At 34.4% G+C, this 20,000-nt stretch overlaps 1 protein-coding gene across 1 annotated transcript in view; it reads right to left on the reverse strand.

Moving 5' to 3' along the window:
- The window catches only part of LOC135215402 (protein phosphatase 1 regulatory subunit 12A-like), a 166,495-nt gene that overhangs the window by 61,938 nt on the left and 84,557 nt on the right, over positions 1-20,000 (reverse strand). The gene's annotated exons all lie outside the window — the stretch shown is intronic.

Genomic DNA, 20,000 nt, shown 5'->3' on the forward strand with positions numbered 1-20,000 from the left:
TAGATTAGTACTGAAAAAAAGAAAAATGCCGACTGTGAGTAGTTACGAAAAATGCCACTGTAGTTTAGGTAAAAACTGAAAAATGCCACTGTAGATTAGTACTGAAAAATGCCACTGTTGATTAGTACTGAAAAATGCCGCTGTAGATTAGTACTGAAAAATGCGACTGTAGATTAGTAGATCATATCAAAATATAAAAAACGATTGATAGCAAGGAAATTTATACGGTCAATGCAATACGAATGAAAGAAAAAGGAAATATTTCAATTTTATTTCCTCCCTATTTCAAAAGGGGTTGTCGGCTTAGTAATGCAGAGAATGAATAATAAAATAAAATAGAAGCGGACACCTGAGACGCAAGAAAACGTAATAAAAAATTTTCGATGAAAAATTTTGGGGGAGACACGTGGATCTATTTCATCCAGAAAATGTATTTACTTTTTCCAAAACGAGGCGCGATCCTACCGCCAGCTTACTCGGGAGGCGTGGAAAATTATTTTCCCTACGCATAAGTTGTGTACATTATATTCCTAACTTTTAATGTATATTAAAACGTGCTAAAATCTACGGTCAAATAGAGCTTTGTTTCACCTACGCAAACTAAAATAAATACGCTATATTTTATTAGGAATCATTTTTCTGTACTGGTTATCATGCACATTAGTTATTTTTTATATTTTCATTCTAATAAAAATCATAAACATCCTATCCTAAAATTCCAGTATCTTTAACTCAACGCGAAACACCTTTTTCAGACCTTTTTATGATTTTCCATAGGGCTTGCCTAACCCCCACAACAACAACAACAACAACAACAGCAACAAAGTAGTTTGTAGGCTTACTCCCCGAGTAAGAGAAAAGCACAATGAATACGTTCTCTCTCTTCAGGCAATGGGATAGGCGACTTAATATGTAGGAAGACTTTAAGACCGCAAACACGGACGGCAAAATTCCAGACTCCTAATGACTACGGATTTAACAAAACTCGTGACAATTCAACCTTAGTCATGGCACAAGCATAAGCGTCAAAAAAATTCTGGAGAGCAATTTGCGAACTGTCGCCAACAGAGGGGAAGGAGACACGTAGCTTACGGAAATACTGGCAGCAAGTCTGTTAGGATGACGGTGAGTTTGATTAGAACTAGACAGTCGCGGGTTAAAGCTAGGTATGTTCACGTTTTGCAACTGCATTCGCTCTCATAAGTGACCTAATATATTTACTTTACCATTTGAGAACTCTTTTCTCTCTCCTGACAGCATCTTTCTACAAGATCAACTGGTAGTAGACATTCGTCTCTGCATTTGAGTCTTTCCGATAATCACTTTTCCCACATGTTTATCATGTTCATATTAACCTTGACATTTCTATGATCTCCTGCCCTTTTCTCTATTACTTTGCGTCTGGCTTCTTTCACTGGTCCTTGTGTACAGTGCAACATGATTTCCATTGTTTTGCAACTGTAAATAACACAAATCTTTATTTATCTAACCTAATCTGATCATTTGACTACACAATTGTTCCTTCGCACTAGTCTCCTATAACCACAAACTTGCTGAAACTCCCAATGTCACCAACCGTGTTCTTGAAGCACCCAAAGTCACCCACAGTTTCTTGAACATAACATTTGCTTTTTTTATTCACAGGCCTCACACACTTCTTGACACAGGAGCTATCTCGTCCCTTGCCCTAATCTTCAGTAAAGCCAGGAATATAATCATTCTTTGACTTTTCCAGTCTTAGGAACCTTACCTGGCATCCAGTTTTCCCACCTGGAACACAACTACCATCACAGCTTCTTCTTGTATAGGGAATCCAGTTATATTCAACAATGAGCACTATTTCTTGTCTTTTTTATTCTTATAAATGTATTAACAAAGTTGTGTGTCTTATAAATGTATTAACAAAGGTGTGTGCGTATGTGCATGTGTACTTCAGTGTGTGTGTGTGTGTGTGTGTGTGTGTGTGTGTGTGTGTGTGTGTGTAATTTTATACGCACTGACATTTACACAACACTGCGCCGTGGGCATACGAAATGAAATTTTACGTGCTAAATTATACTACAAAGGATAAGGTGTCGTTTTAGCGAGTAAAATATGAGAGAGAGAGAGAGAGAGAGAGAGAGAGAGAGAGAGAGAGAGAGAGAGAGATTCATAAAATTATCGGAAGGCATTCAAGCCCTCTGAAGTCGTTTCCGCACCACTTAAATGTCGCTGTTCCATGAATGCCGATGGCAATTGCATGAAAACAGTTGCCAGTTTGCGTGAAATGCGAGTGAAATGTATTCAAACTGCAATGTAAAGCACATCGTTGCGTGGTGCTCCGCTGTTTACTTATTCGCGAAGCAATTTCTGGGCGGCCATCACACCACCAATATTGCACCAACGGCTGCGGTGACTGAGAGCACTTCCGTATATATCACGCAGGAATTTCTATAAAAGAGCGGCTGCCTTCTTGAGGGGAGGTTATTCTACATCTGTCATGCACGATTACAGGTATTTCTTGCTTTTAGGGAGACGAGTTTCGACGCTGCCTCATTCGCAGTGAAGCAAGACGCCGTAATAATTTATACGACAAAAAGAATGCACAAACGAAGAGTTAGGTCCTCTGCTAAAAAATACCGTACGGCAGAATTATGAAGAGAGATTATATATATTGAAAGGAACAAGCTCTTGCCTTATACGTAATGTGTTCACTAGTTCATTGCCAGGATACATAGTTAAGTTTTCCAGGCGGTCAGTCACGTGATTAGTTCATTGCTATAGTAGAATCACACCACCCGTGCATTTGACGTCTACGCCAGTCCCTTACGACGCTCCTGATTGGCTGTTGATAAGCCAATCGCAGGGCTGGAAACTCTCAAGTCTCTCGAGAGAGTTCACATAGGCAGGATGTATGTTCCACCTCTCCTGAAAAACGTCTCCCTCAGGAGAGGTGGAACATACATCCTGCCTATATGAACTCTCTTGAGAGACAGTTTCCAGCCCTGTGATTAGCTTATCAACAACCAATCATGAGCGTCCTAAGGGACTGGCCTAGACATCGGATGCACGGTTGATGTGAATCTACTATAGGATAAATAGTTAAAAACTTCATATAATGCAGGTAATTGGGGTAATAATAGACACTGCCACGCAGCAACGCGATTCCGACGAGAGAGAGAGAGAGAGAGAGAGAGAGAGAGAGAGAGAGGAGAGAAGTAGTAGTTACATACTGAATTAAGACAAGTTCATCAGTAAGTGGATTAACTACTGCCTTATGCTGAAGCACCACTAATCTGAAATTGACGTATTACCTTCCTCTCAAAGAAAAATAATAAATAAATAAAATAAAATAAAATAAAAAATGAAGACCCTGGATAAAGTTTAAAAATTAATATTGGTATAGAAATCAAATAATAAAAGGAAGGTGAAAGCGCAGGTGGGCTGGGAGGGGTGGGGTGGCGTGGGGGCGGCGGGCGGTAGGAGTAAGATAGAGGGATGGGGAATTGGATAGATGAAACAAGGCGACTGAAATAATAATACTGGTATCTATATAACCAAATATATCCAGCCTACTAATGTGTATGCAGGGCTCTCTCTCTCTCTCTCTCTCTCTCTCTCTCTCTCTGATGAAAGCCGAGCCAAATGAGAGGCACATACGAACAAATATGGGCACATACGAACGCCCTAATCTCCCCGACTAATACTCTTAAAGGCGCTGTCACACTAGCGAAATTTCCGTTGACTTTTGAATTTGACGTCGACTTTTCATGTTTTGACGACGACTTTCTGGTGTCGTCGTCACGAATTTTGAAAACGGTACCAATCGAATTCAACCCATCGCTACCGTCGACTTTATTGTTTGTTTATATCTCAGAGAGCGCGCATTTCAAGTCATCAGATGCAAGATGAAGTTCTTGGTACAGTGGACAAGATTGCCAAAACAGTTTTTGGTCGAAGATATGGGGAAGCGACGATGATTATGGGAACATAAGCATGATAGTTTTATGAAAAAGGGTGTTAAATGAAAAAATTACCAAAAAATATTCATGTGACTCAGGGAAAACTTTCCTGAACTTGCTGATCTTCATGCAGATAAGTATACTATATCGTGAATATCAGATTGTTATAATAGCCTAGGTCTGCTCTCATTGTTTTTTTTTTTTTTTTTTTTTTTTTTTGCATTAGCAAATAATACAAATAAAAATCTTTAAAATTTTTGCAGTGTTTCTCGAGATTAATTTATAATACAGTCTGACTGTGGTTATGTAAACAAGGTTACGAATAGCCTATCTAGGCTAGACCTAGCTTATTTTTTTAATAAAACTTTTCACGTCTTTTTAACCAGGACCGAACCCAAAGACTTTTTTTTTTAATTCTATGCAGCATCATTGAACACATGCAAGCACAACCCACGAGTTGCTTTGTGTTATAAAGCATAGTTGTTTTGTCATTCCGGGAAGTCACAGCTCAGATGGTTTGTTTACGTTTTGACGACGAGAACCACGGTATGAAGAAGAACGTGTGTGACAACCAGAGTACGGAATGACGTCGACTTCTTTGGAAAGTCGACGACAACCTCAGAAAAAGTCGACGGAAATTTCGCTAGTGTGACAGCGCCTTTACCAGCATATACCGAAGACCCATTGATTTACAACTCGCGTGAGAGAGCTACAATGTAATAATGGAGGAGAAAGGACGAGAGGGAAATGACGTTCCTCATTCCCAGGACATGATTGAATATTGCATGAGTTATCTGTCGCAAAAAAAAAAAAAAAAAAAAAAAACTCATTTCTGCATGTAATGAAATGGGATACCGTTCCCTCGAGGTAATAGCTGTCTAATGCTTGTGTACAGTCATGACATAGTACTGTCATTTCGACATAAAACCCGAGTAATTCTCAGGTTTATTATTATTAGATACAAACAGTGCTTCGTTATACTGGTTTTCATGCAGTACATTTAAATAATTTGTTTGTATGGTGTTTTTATGTTGCATGGAACCAGTGGTTATTCAGCAACGGGACCAACGGCTTTAACATGACTTCCGAACCACGTCGAGAGTGAACTTTTATCACCAGAAATAAGCATCTCTAACCCCTCAATGGAATGGTCGAAAATCGAACTAGCTGCCAAATACCACAGAACCTCACTCCCTCTTATGAAGGGCAGAATCAAATCTTATATTCCCCAAAAGAATTAAAAATACGGGAGAGAATTTCATCAGCTTTATGGAAAAACAGAATAAAAATATACACATAAAGCACGTGTAGTGAGCTTTCAACACTGTCTTTCTTATCTACAGTGCTTTCAAGATGGCGAAATGTTAAATTAATGTTATTACTTTTACCATCTTATGTTTATTTCATTATTATAACACCTTAAAAAAGGCTTTCTCCCCGTCATAATTCTTCTTCAAACTTGGTTGTTACTGTTCTCAACACAGTTTCTTGATAATAATCGCAAAACACTACTATGTATCAAAGGATATTTTATGAGCTCAGACAAGACTGTCTATAGTGTCCAGCTATCTATATCAATGAATTATACAAACGCGCATCAAAATTTAAAAATTTCTCTGAGCATTATATCAATTTAACAGCTTATATATATATATATATATATATATATATAATATATATATATATAATATATATATATATATATATTATTACATTCGTGGTTTATTCTACATTTTCAAGTTTACACTGAAAATGCAGAATAAACTAATAAAGTTCTTGTTTAAAGTCCCGGTTTTCACTCACCTCTTTACGTGGATTATATATATATATATATATATATATATATATATATATATATATATATATGTGTGTGTGTGTGTGTGTGTGTGTGTGTATATATGTGTATTATATATATGTATATACAATATATATATATATATATATATATATATATATATGAATAATTATCTCATCCCCGTGATTCATATAAACTATTCGAGCTACAAATGTCCTTTAATATCTAATACGCTCTACCTCGGAATTAATATATTTACATATATGTAAACCGAAGGTGAATTTTTTTGTTGACAATAATCTCGTTCTCTCGTTGGTTCGAACCACCGCCCAGCGGACGGAGAAGAAATCAGGACTTCAGTGACGTTATATATATATATATATATATATATATATATATATATATATAATATATATATATATATATATATATAAAGACAGAGAGACGTATCAACATTAAGAGACAGAAAAAACTAAGCTAGTACAGCACCACACATACTGCCGTGCAATGTTTCAAATTGAAGCATGATGAGGTACGACACAGTAAACAAAGTCATTTGCCGAGGAAAATAAATCTCCTCACTTACCGCCCCCTGCCTTTCTGGCTGAGTCATGGAACACTGGCGACGAAATTATAACAGTTGAGTTTACGACAGTCACTTGTCAAGAAGTACTAGGTCCTCTGCTTCAATTAGGCGAAATGGGACACTCTTGTTTTATCGAGGAACAAATGTGGTGACCTACATCGATTCCATCGCGTGAATTTGTTTACTCATGTACTTCCTGTATTAACACTTATTCGCCTACTTCCTGTATTAACACTTACTCGCCTTATTTTTCTATATGTGAATGACGCTCAGACTTTTGCCTGATTAATTCTAAGGCGAAACCCCCGGTTAATAAAATTTATAATCAATAGTATCAAGGTTTTTCTTTTATAGCCCGGCCCTCTAAATTAATCAGTCTCTCAATCATTTTGTTTTACCTAGGTTTAGTTTTAGCCGTTATTCTAAACCTTCCTATATACCTGATAAATAAAACAAGGTGCGATCCTACCTCCAGCTTACTCGGGAAGCGTGATAAAGTCTACGATCATGAATAGCATTGTTTCACCAACGAAAATTAAAATAAATATGCTATATTTTATTAGAAATAATTGTTCTGTACTGTTTAACCTCCATATTTATTTTTTACATTTTGTGATCCGACCTCCAGCTTACTCGGGGCGCGTGCTAAAGTCTGCGGTCATATAGAGCCGCGGTCCACGAAACTCTCAGCCGGCCGTGGTGGCCTATGTCGTTGCATTGCCAGGTGCACGGCTATGGCTAAATTTAACCTTAAACAAAACAGAAACTACTGAGGCTAGAGGGCTGCAATTTCGTATGTTTGATGATTGGAGGGTGGATGATCACCATACCAATTTGCAGCCCTCTAGCCTCAGTTGTTTATAAGATCTGAGGGGGGACAGAGAAAGTGCGGACGGACAGACAAATAGCCACCTCAATAGCTTTCTTTTGAAGAAAACTAATAAGGACAGATCGTCAAAATACAACTAGAGTTCAAATCTCTGGCAATCAGAAAATATGTAGCTGATTTACTACATGGAATTGCATACTTTTTTCCTTGTATACTTTTCTCATTATATAATCACTTAATCAAAGTCGTCTATTGTCAACACTGACCAAAATGTTCTTATTATCAAATAAATGTCAGGCTTGAGTATTTATTCTATCCAATGTTGTTGGCTTAGAATTAATTAGCTTAATACTGCCTACGAATGGAAAAGCTATCATTTGAATGGAGAAACAAATCCACAGTTATGTAAATGTACATAATATTTAAATTCAAAACTTCAGGGATATCTTTCGGGAATCTGTCGGTTTCCCTTATCAATCTCCTTAAAGTGTTATATTTAAATATATGTACATTTACCTAACTGTTTGGGATTTGTTTCTCCATTGCTATCATTCTAAGCCTTGGAATATACTGCTTCCAGTATATATGTCCGTCAGAGACTTGCCTCCCCAGTCGCTATAACAACGGCTAACAAGATCAAGGGCAGCAGTAGCAGGCTAGGGCGCCTTGACCACCGACACTAGACCTAGAATCCGAAAAGAACAAGATGGCGTGTTCTTAATCGCCACGTTCATTGTCGTCGCCATAGTGCGATTGAAACACTTTTTCCAAGTCACTTTTGCTGCGTTGCTGTTATTTAGGGCATGTCCTCGACTTGTCCGAAAGCCTAACTTTATATAAACGACTTCGGCATGAGGTTCAATTAAGGCAAAGAGTGGTTGGAGAGCACTTTTTTCACTGTAGCACTAACTTACAAACGTTTTCCAGAACTTTAGGTAATGGCGAGAGTACGCAACAGAATATGTCTGTATGTACAATCAGCTCGGTGGAATAAGAGCAATATCTGTAATGTAGAGAGGGTGTTGGGGGGCAAGGCGGCTTATAAAATATTCAAATGTAATTCCGAGGTGTTACGCGCCAAGTTGAGGGGACTGCAGATCCCTCTGGGGGCAGGGATTGCAGTGGAAGAAGAGCTATTGGCGGCTGAGATTATTATAGTAGTTGCTCGCATAGTCCTGTCACTGAGGGATGTGGCAATTTAGGAGTGGCAGTAAGTGTATATGCGCCTTTTCAATTACCTTATCATTGCTGGTTGACAGTGTATTGATTAATGGACTGACGGCCATAATCAATCAATATTCTTCTACTAATGGTAGTTCACCACCGTAGGGCAGAAGGGACTCTGCAAATAACCTTAAGTAATGCATACAGTCCACCATGTAGGAGGGGATGAAGAGAGCTGAGAGCTTGAATTATGACAGCTTGAAATATGAAGACCGAGTGGAACCAATAGGTGAAAGAATATAACTTCGGTAGTATTAATATTCTAAAGTTTCAAGAAGTGGAAAAATATAGCTTCGGTATTAATATTTTTAGAGTTTAACGTCCTTACACCAAATGTTGAAGGATCATAAAAGTAATTTTAGGATTTGAAACAAAGATCTAACAAACCAAGTGGATACCGGAATGGGCCTTACAAATCGCACTCACAGTATCGAGTTATTGACTTCTCTTTCCGCACTGAGCCACCAGGTGTCAGAAAAAAAAGGGCATTGATAATTCACAGTACTCCATGAAAGCCCCCTACTGTCACATACTGTGGACTTGTAATTATTACTTGTCCTCTTCCTCAAACGAATCGACCACATCTCCATCAATACACGTCAGCATTCTTGGGTCTTTGGATGCAATTAGTTCCTTAAATGGAACAACAGCCTTCGTTAGAATATATACCAGAGCACCAATGGCTTTGGTATTCTCCTCTGCTAGTCGAGTGCCTTTTTTTCGTGTAAATTTCCTTTAGCCTTTGACCACTAGCGGATCCAGGGTGGAAGTTGGTGGGGCAGATGGGTACGTGCCCCCCTAAATGAAATATAATGACAAAATAACAATATTGATGATTTAGATAACAGTGACGTAATTTAGAAAAATAAAAATGGGGAAAAATTAAAATTCTATCATAGAAATGAAACAATTTTGTGAAAATAACAACAACAACAACAACAACAACAACAACACTAATAATAATAATAATAATAGAATAATAATAAATATAATAAAGAATAATAAGAAATAAATAATAATAAGAAATATACAGTTATATTATACATATATTATACATATACCTTATATATATATATATATATATATTATATATATATATATATATATATATATATAATATACATATACTATGATATTATATTATATATGTATATATACATATATATACATATACTTATATATATATATATATATATATATATATATATATATATATATAAATTCTTCTCATAAAACAGGTACGTCTTCAGTATAAAAGGCCCATTAAAACAATCTGATTTCAAAAGTTTAAACCAGAGTGTTTTAATGGGCCTTTTAAACACACACACACTTCACACATACAAACACACACACACACACACACACACACATATATATATATATATATATATATATATATATATATATATATATATATATATATATATGTGTGTGTATATATATATATATGTATATATATATATATTATATATATATATATATATATATATATATATATATATATATATATATATATATATAGTATAATACGAAAATGATTGGGTACACCTTGAAATTTTGCTGGATCCGCCAGTGCCTTTGAGTAAATTATTATCCCCAAGGCAGTGAGAAGTTACAACTTACTAAAGGAGGTTTGCAGTATGTATACACACTGCTCAAGAGAGACAAAGTAACTGACCCATGATAACCTCATTCTGTCCTTTAGCCGAAGGTTTGACACCAAATACAATTTACCTTCATGGCCAAGAAAATTTCCACGTCGATGAGATATCTTTCTCAGGGGCTATTTGTAGGTGGAATTGAAAATCTCAATAAACAGCCCAACGCCATAACCCAACATCTCGCAATGCTATGGAAAATATTACCGCAATATGAAAATACTTGAAAAATAAGTTTAAAATCAAGAACGTTTATTGACATGACAAAGATTTTTCCTGAAAGAAAAATCTACACCAGGTGACAAGATCAACTAGTCTTGGCAAAAAAAAGGGGGGGAAATAAATTTGAAAAAATAATAAATAAAATATGAAGTTAGTCTTGGTAAAAAAAAAGGGGGGGACATGAAAAAAATAAAAAATAAAAAATGAAGTGTCAATGCCACCCATTACATGAACGCATAACTTGTCACTGCCAGGTCAATAAATGTCAAATTATTTTCTGTTAACCTTCACAGCTCTCGCGATCAAGCTGAAATTTCTTTAAAAAAAAATACCCAATTTGAGTTGACACGATATAGGAAAGGGAACATGAAAAAAGTAAAAAAGGAAGAAATAAAAATTTATATTTTATATATACATATACACACATATATATACGTATATATAGGTGTGTGTGTATGTGTATAGTAACCTGGGCACTACGCACGTATCAGAGTAAAAGCGAAAGGGACTATTTTCAATCTGTCAAGGCAATAAAGAAAAAGAGAGACATTGAAAGGGGTGGAACATGTCAGACGAAACACCCACTCCCCATCCAACAGCCCCCCCCCCCCCACCCCTCAAAAAAAAAGTCCCCCAAATCTAGGTCATTCCATGACCACCACTTTCCTCCGGTATAACTCGCCGCACGACATCGCGTCGATCACTGAGGAGGCATAAATAAATTCGACCTGAACAGGTGGAATAAATCAATAGCCCGAGAAATGGAAGACAAAGCTTGGGCAATACGATAAAACCGAAGACTCTCTGTCGTAACCTGAGGTCTTTGCGGATCAAGGACACGGGATTCCTCTCTCGCGCTCCCAAGGATTCTCGGGGTATAGGAAATCCATGGATAATGAGGTCTAATTTTCCTTAATAAGATGAAGGATGTAGGTGGAGGGAGATCTAGATCTTGCTGAAGGATTTCAGTGCGTGGGGTGTCGAGTTTAATGATTCAGGTTATAAGGGCTATTGCCCTTCGTGAATATAGGGTGGTTAATTCCTGTCGAATATTTCTGGAAATATTGTCAATGAACGCCTGCAATGGAGATGGTTACGTAGGTGATGCTAGCTATTATATAATAATAATAATAATAATAATAATAATAATAATAATAATAATAATAATAATAATAATAATAATAATAATAATAATAATAATAATAATAATAATAATATTGAAGGCGATATGCTGCTTCAGCTGCATAAAATAATCAACGGACATTGTACACCAGGTTTCAATATATACCTCTCTCTCTCTCTCTCTCTCTCTCTCTCTCTCTCTCTCTCTCTATGTATGTGTATCCTATAGTAATGTATGGTATGGTTATGTTGTATGTATGTATGTATGTATGTATGTATGTATGTATGTATGTATGTATGTTAGTATGTATGTTTGTATGTATTATGTATATGGTTATATATTTTTGTATATATATATATATATATATATATATATATATATATATATAATATATCTTAAAATTCATTGATCTTGACTTTTCCAATGTAGCCAATAGACGCGTTACTCGCCAACCTAAATAATATTTAAAAAGACACAATAGAAAATGCTTGAAAGAGGGTCTTCTACCTAAATAATAATAATAATAATAATAATAATAATAATAATAATAATAATAATAATAATTATATGCTGGAAGTAAACCCCCTTTTAAAGATGTTTCATCAAAAGTAATTGCTGCCTCAGCTGCATTGATTTTATATGATTTCGTCTCTATTTTCCTAATTATAAAATTAATGCAGCTGAGGCAACAATTACTTTTAATAAATAATAATAATAATATTACTAAACTTCATAAGTACAAAGCTAGAAGTAGCTCGTAACTGTAGACAAAATGAAAATAAAAATGAAACCTACTTTCCTCTGACCAAGAGCATTACAGTTTAATCTCCAAATTTAACGGGCAATTAATAGTTTGTTCTATGTGACTTTGTGTATAATGGTTCAAACTTTTTAATATATGGTATGTGATCTAACGGTAATACAAACTAAGCCTATTACCTGAGAGTATTTTAAAATGTCACGGAAATAAATTTATAATTCAGAATGATGTTTTAGGAAATATTTATTCACAGTGTCATGCGTCTTCTATTGTAAAGTGGAGCTACAACTTATATATTATACATTATATAATATTAATATATATATATATCTATATATTTATGATAGTTAATATATATGTATATGTATATATTCATAGTACTCAAAAAGGTCAAAGGTCAACTTCTAGACGATTAGATTTAATACACACACATAATATATATATATATATATATATATATATATATATATATATATATATATATATATATATATCTATATATATCCCATAAAACACATACAAAAGCATATTTACAACGCACAAATATATCAAAAGTGAATAAATGATTTCAGCGTGCCCAAAACACTCATTTCACTGATGGCTAATTGCACCTTGAAAGTAGAATCAATCTTTTAGTAAAAATAAAAGAAGTAAAAAAGAAAGAAAGTGGGAGGTAGGGCACAAAAAATAATTTCACCCCTTGAGAACTGATAAATATAGTTTGCATCATAATTTCGCAAGCAATTAAGTTTTCAAGGTCGGGGCGCTGTCTTCAAACCACCTTCAGAAAGGCGAAATTATATACAATAATGAGTTTCAAGATTTCAACAGATGTCACAATGAGAAATGACGTACCTAAGGTTGATTACTGAGTTTGATTCTAACATGTTTTCAAATGCAAAATTTAACCATAACGTTAATAAACGTTTTGCGTGGTGACGACATCTATCTCACAAAACCACAAAGTGGAAAAATAAGAGAAAAGTAAATGAGATGGGTTTATTATCATTAATTTTATTATTTTTATTTTTTCAAATTTTTATTATTTTTTATTATTTTCTATAGTTATTCATTTTTCCAATTTTTACAATTTTCATTACATTATTATTATTCTTTTTAAAATTTATTCTAATTTAAATTTTTTTTATTATTTTTATTTTTCAAATGTTTATAATTTTTATTACTTTTTTATTCTTTTTAAATTGTTTTTAATTAAAATTTTTTGGTATTATGATTTGATTTTTCACAATTTTTATAATTTTTATTAATTTATTTTTTATTCTTTTTTAAATGTTTTTAATTTTTAAATTTTGTATTATTTTATGATTTTTACACACCCCTTTATAATTTTTTATTTTATTATTTTTATTCTTTTTCAAATTTTTTATTATTTTTTATTATTTTATATTTATTCATTTTTCCAATTTTTACAATTTTCATTACATTATTATTATTCTTTTAACAAATTTATTCTAATTTAAATTTTTTTTATTATTTTTATTTTTCAAATTTTTATAATTTTTGTTATTACTTTTTATTCTTTTTTTTGTTTTGTTTTTAATTAAAATTTTTTTTGTATTTTTATTTTTAGATTTTTTAAAAAAAATTTTTATAATTTTTATTTAATTTTTTTTTTTTTTATTCTTTTTTAATTGTTTTTAATTTTAAATTTTGTTATTATTTTTATCATTTTTCAAATTTTTATAATTTTTATTACTTTATCTTTATTCTTTTTAAATGTTTATCAATTTTAAAATATTTTTAAAGTATTTTTATCATTTTTCAAATTTTTCACATGATTACTTTATTTTTATTCTTTTAATTTTTTTATTCTTTATTATTTTTGTAGTTTTTACTATTTTTGTTATTTTATTACTTTAACTATTATTTCAATCTATTTTCTGCTGTCTATTAGCCAATCAAGCAGCAGAATTTCCGGGCCAAAGGATATAGTCAAAGAACGAATATGTCCTGAACAAGTAAGCATGTTAGGCAAATTTCGCCACTTCGCATTGCTGACTCTTCCATTACCCTTCCATATAACTAAAGATTGGCCATTCCTCGCTTCTGCAGACCGTATAAACCGCGCCAAACACAAACGTTTTTTTATATATATAAGACGAGCAATTGAAAATTTACTCACATCTGTGACTGTATTTCCCTCTCGCGGCAATATTTGAGATTTCCAATAGTCATACAACCTTTCTTTCTTTTTTTCTTTTTCTTTTATTTTTTATTTTTACAGTGGTTATGTTATCATACGCTTGGTCAGGTTCCTCTGTTTTCTCTTTTTGTATTTTTCATTTTGGTCTCTACGAGGTGGGATGGGAAAACTGGACAACCGTTTCATGGCCAGCATTCCTTTAACAAGTTGCACAGTAAAACAAACTACAGATAATCTACAACCAACTTGTGTCAAACACGAGCCTTAGAACTTAAAAGCGATACAGAATTACATACTTCAGGAAATGCGTATTAAATATTTTACTGGGATTCAGTAAAATGTACATAAAGGTGACTAACCCACACCCTTGCTTCAAGAGGTATGTAGAGTTCACAGACTGAAATTCAACCACATTCAACAAGAAAAAGAATCCACAACCTCATTCAGTATCTCATAAAAACAAACTACCAAGAACTCCTAAATTGCTATGATCCTTGAAGAAAGCAATTTGACATAACGAAGTGTAAGCAATTTTGGCAGGTCACCAGAGGACGAGGCAAAAGTGCAATCAGCTGATTTTGAAGAACGTCTCCCCTTGAACTACGTCATTAACGCGACCATGAAAGAAATAAAGCTGTGTGTGGGAGGGAAGGTTCAAGCCATTTTTTGACCTTTGAACTGCATCATACGAAGGTCAGGTCTCTTTCTGTCGATACTACTTACCTGTCTTGACAGAGTGGCTGTAGTATAATGTGTGATCTGGAAAATAATCCGTCCATTTGGCACGAATCAAGTTCCAATGAGAAGTAGTTAATAAAGTCATGATATTTAGCGTTTCATTACGGTATTTTTAAAAGATAAAATAAAAATACCATAAAGCTTAACAACACAATAAAATTATGATATTCAGCGTTTTATTAAGTTACTTTTAAAAGATAAAATAAAAAACAAAACTTAACAACACAATAAAATTATGATATTCAGCGTTTTATTAAGTTACTTTTAAAAAATATTAAAAAAACACATAGCTCAACAACAATGGAATAATAAATGCAATTACCGAATGCAATTTGAAATGAAAGCACTGTATTTGTCCTCTGGACAATAATCCGCTCATTTGGCACGAATTAAGTGGCAATGAGAAGTATGCAATAAAGTCATGATATTTAGCGATTCATTACGTTACTTTTAAAAGATAAAATATTTTAAAAATCACGAAGTTTAACAACTCAACTTTTGAAAATACGTGTAGTATTTTACGACGGAATAATAAATGCAATTACCGAATGCAATTTGAAATGAAATTACATTACGCACACGACTGGAAAAAAAAAAGGTCTCGCTTCCATGGCATAGCCCTGGCGGCTGGAAACGATGTCAATTCCAGACGGACGTAAAAATGTGTCTCTGGATGCTAGACTTCACTTTAATCTTAATCGCAGTCTAGTTTTTTTTTTACAACCTTTGGGATGGGAAGCACCAAAGCAATTTAACGATTTTTTTTTAACTTCGTAACCTCGGAACTTATGAAGGGGCAGCTCTTCCTATAATCAAGTATATTTATGACTGCAGGTTCAGCATTTTTTCAAATATTCTCATCAACTCCATCAGACCATGAAAATGAAGTCTAATTAAATGAAGGAATATACGGAAGAACCAACGGTAATTATTCAACCAAAATAAACTGTAATAGCATACATTGGGAATTGTATATTATATACCCATGGGCACATGGAAACGTCAGTTGTACGCTATAACTTACACAAAATATATCTATAATTATACTGAAGTAGGAATTTTCATGACGAAACCATGGAATATATATATATATATATATATATATATATATATATATATCAAATATACATTATATATTATATGAAGCAAATAAAATCAAAATTTCCCCATTTTTCCATATTACATCACGTCAAAATTGACGAATATACTTACTAAAAGCAGTTATTATGACTGGGTTGGCTTACTGGGAAAGGTCACAGGTCATAAACAAAAATAATAAATAAATAAAAATTTTAAAAAGTACAAAATGCGCCGATGTTATTTCTGCGCAGTCGAGTTTTCTGTATAACGTATAATGCTGTATAAAACCATCAACTATGACTGGCAGCTCTCCAGTTGCTCACCAGATGCGGTAGAGTAAGATTGCGTCCCATGGCTCCGGGAAAGCGCTGCCTGATGCACGATCCGTGGCTAACTTTAACCTTAAAAAAATATAAACTACTGAGGCTAGAAGGTTTCAATTTGGTATGTTTGATAACTGGAGGATAGATGATCAACATGCCAATTTGCAGCCCTCTAGCCTCAGTAGCTTTTTAGATCTGAGGATTAAAGGACGGACGGACAGAAAGTACGCGCAATAGTTTTATTTCACATAAAATTAAAAAGACAAATTAATCTGGCCAGCAGGATCGGGTCAGCACACGAGTAAGCTCATTTGGCGGACTGGAATGGGTCAACAAAAATTAACTTATAAAGCATATAACGAATGATTGCATAACAAATTACGAGTAATTATCTTCCGGCGCGAATTAGTCCACTGATGGCCATAACATTCATACCCACGACACGCGATCGCTCGACATTTTGACGTTTCTATTCTCCAGTGGGGGATATCGCTCGTAAGAACGCATAAAATTAATGGAGATATTACACATCATGCTTCGTCTTACGTCTGTGCCTTGCTTTATGTACGCGTAATTAGATACCGAGTGAAATTGGCTTTCATCATGGTAAATCAGATAAATATTCAGAAAGTCTTCATAGGTATACAACTTGATGCACTGGTAAATAATTGATTTCAGATTGGTTGATGGAGAAATAAGCTGAAAGATAAGCACGTAAAATGCATCACGAGGTTTATAGTTAGCAGTTGTAAGCTAATTATCTTGTTAACATCTAATTTTCTGCTTGATCGTAGCATCGTATAGGCCTTCAACATTCTAACGTAACCGCTTGACAGAATTGCTTGCTTAAGCCTTAACTCTTGTAAGTCTATGTTTATCTTCATTTACTTATTCGCACGTCCTTTATCCTTTCTTTTAACACGGAAGTTTTCTTTGAATAAGAGTGTGGAGTTTTTATTGGCTTTTGTCTAATTTGCGACTCTATTATGAAGAATTAGAATAACAAAAACACGGTCATTTATAGAAACAGCAACGGATGCTTTCTTTCTTGTTTTATCTCACACACACGCACACACATACATACGTGTGTGTATATATATATGTATATATAATATATATATATATATATATATATATATATATATATATATATATAGTATATATATATATATATATATATATATATACATATGTGTGTGTGTATATATATATATATATGCACAAAAACTCCAAAAAGCAGATATTATAAGATCGCGGATTCTAATGATAAGGTTTCCGGTGAAGAATCTATCATCAGGGACCAATAATCAATAGACTCATTTTAGATGATGATCTGAAACCGATCTTAAATTTTTTTTTATTTCATATTTTGGGAAAAGCAATCACAGACCGCGTACAAATCGACCCGCTTCATCATGATTCAGAAATGGATCCGAGAAGGGTCGTACTCGCAACATATTCTGAAAGACGGGCAACTAAGCCCCAAGAATTGGCCAAGCACTGGGACCTATGAGGTCATTCAGCACTGAAACGGAAACCGACAAGTAAAAGGTCTGAAAGGCGTAACAGGAGGAAAACCTCAAAGCAGTTGCACTATGAAGCAATTGTTAGGAGAAGGTGGAAAGTGAGATGGAAGAAGAGAATATGAACGGAGGTACAGTAAAAGATACGAGAGGGGTTGCAGTTAGGGGCCAAAGCCACGCTGCAAAGAACCTTCAGTAATGCCTACAGTGCACCGCATGAGGTGCACTGACGGCACCACCCACCTACGGGGCTAAGCACCAGGAACCACTCAACTAACGTTTGAAAATTATCTAAAAAAACACCATCCAGAAAGATTTTCAATAACCATAAATGACAGAGAGAGAGAGAGAGAGAGGAGAGAGAGAGAGAGAGAGAGAGAGAGAGAGAAGACGTTACTGTCACAAAATCCAACCTGATAAAAAGGGATTAAGTGACGCAATTAATGATCTGAAAGTTGTTGACGCCTTGCAGTCATTCACTTCTGAATGATAGATGAGCGTGTCTGACTGATCCGGTTTTTATACTTTTACCACTTTTTATTTATTATTATTATTATTATTATTTCTTCATGCAGTTGTCATTTAGAAGCTTTGACAGATATAACGGAATAAAGATTTTCCTCCATTGGTCTGAGTGATCCAGTTTTTATACTTTTACCATTTTTTTATTAATATTATTTTCTATCCAAGCAGTTGCCATTTAGAAGCTTTGACAGATATAAGGGGAAAATTATTTTCCTATGTTGAACATCTGCTTTCATTCCAGGCAATGTTTGTATTCACTTAATTATTTCCAAATATACAATTCGTAAATGTGAATTTTCAGGATCATGCGCTACTTTGTAAGTGAAGAATGATCAAAACCCTGAGAATTCTATTTACCATATGGAAATAATAACATCACATGCTTACGTTCCTGAATGACTGACTGGCCTTGTCCAAATTAAGCAGCAAATTATGAGTTTGGGAAAGCAGAGGAAGGGGGAAAAGAAATTACATCAGAGGGAAAACGGAGCCATCAAGAAGCAATTGTTATAACGCCAGTTTAATCTACCGCTACGCATCTGCAGGAATGTTTGTTTGTTTGTTTGTATGGTGTTTTTACGTTACATGGAACCACCAGTGGTTATTCAGCAACGAGACCAACGGCTTTACTTACGTGACTTCCGAACCACGTCGAGAGTGAAATTCTATTACCAGAAATACACGTTTCTCACACCTCAATGTAAGGCCCGAGAATCGAACTCGCGGCCACCGAGGTGGCACGCCAACACCATACTGACCACGCCACTGAGGCGCTGAATTGCTGCCAACCCGGAAAACAACGATAATATTCCTGAGAATAGTGTGTGAATCTTCATCAGTAAAAGTGTCAAATAATGGCTCAGTTGCATCGAATCTTAAGTATGGGATATGGAATTCAGGCCAAAGGCTAAGCGCTGAGACCTATGAGGTCATTCAACACTGAAACGGAAACTGACAGTAAGGTTTGAAAGGTGTAACAGGAGGAAAACCTCAAAGCAGTTGCACTATGAAAAAATTGCGTATGAGGGTGGAAAATCATATGGAAGAAAGAAAATATGAACGGAGGTACAGTAAACGGAAATGAAAGAGGTTGCAGCTAGGGGCCGAAGGGACGCTGCAAAGACCTTTAATTAGCCTACGAGGTACACTGACGGCACTACCCCCCTACGGGTATGGAATAGTAAGGGTCAAGCTCTGGTCTGAAATACTGGGCCACTGGTGTGATTATCCCTTGCCAATACATAAAAGAAGGCTCATTGTGAACAGGATCTAAGAACTTATCGTATCCAAGATTATTTAACCTTCATAAAAAAACAGAGTAAATAAAAGGCAGACTTAATTATGCATGTATCACATTTTGAAAAATACGCTGCTATCAAATAATCAAAACATTAATAGAGCAGTCCTACGTTTCGACATTATTATAAAATCTACAAGGAATCTTAATTATGAAAATATGTCTTTTAACTTGACAAAGAAAAAAGAAAACTATTTTTTCACGGTTTATTC

This window comes from Macrobrachium nipponense, chromosome 5 (assembly GCF_015104395.2).
Source record: "Macrobrachium nipponense isolate FS-2020 chromosome 5, ASM1510439v2, whole genome shotgun sequence".
Taxonomy (NCBI): Eukaryota; Metazoa; Arthropoda; class Malacostraca; order Decapoda; family Palaemonidae; genus Macrobrachium; species Macrobrachium nipponense.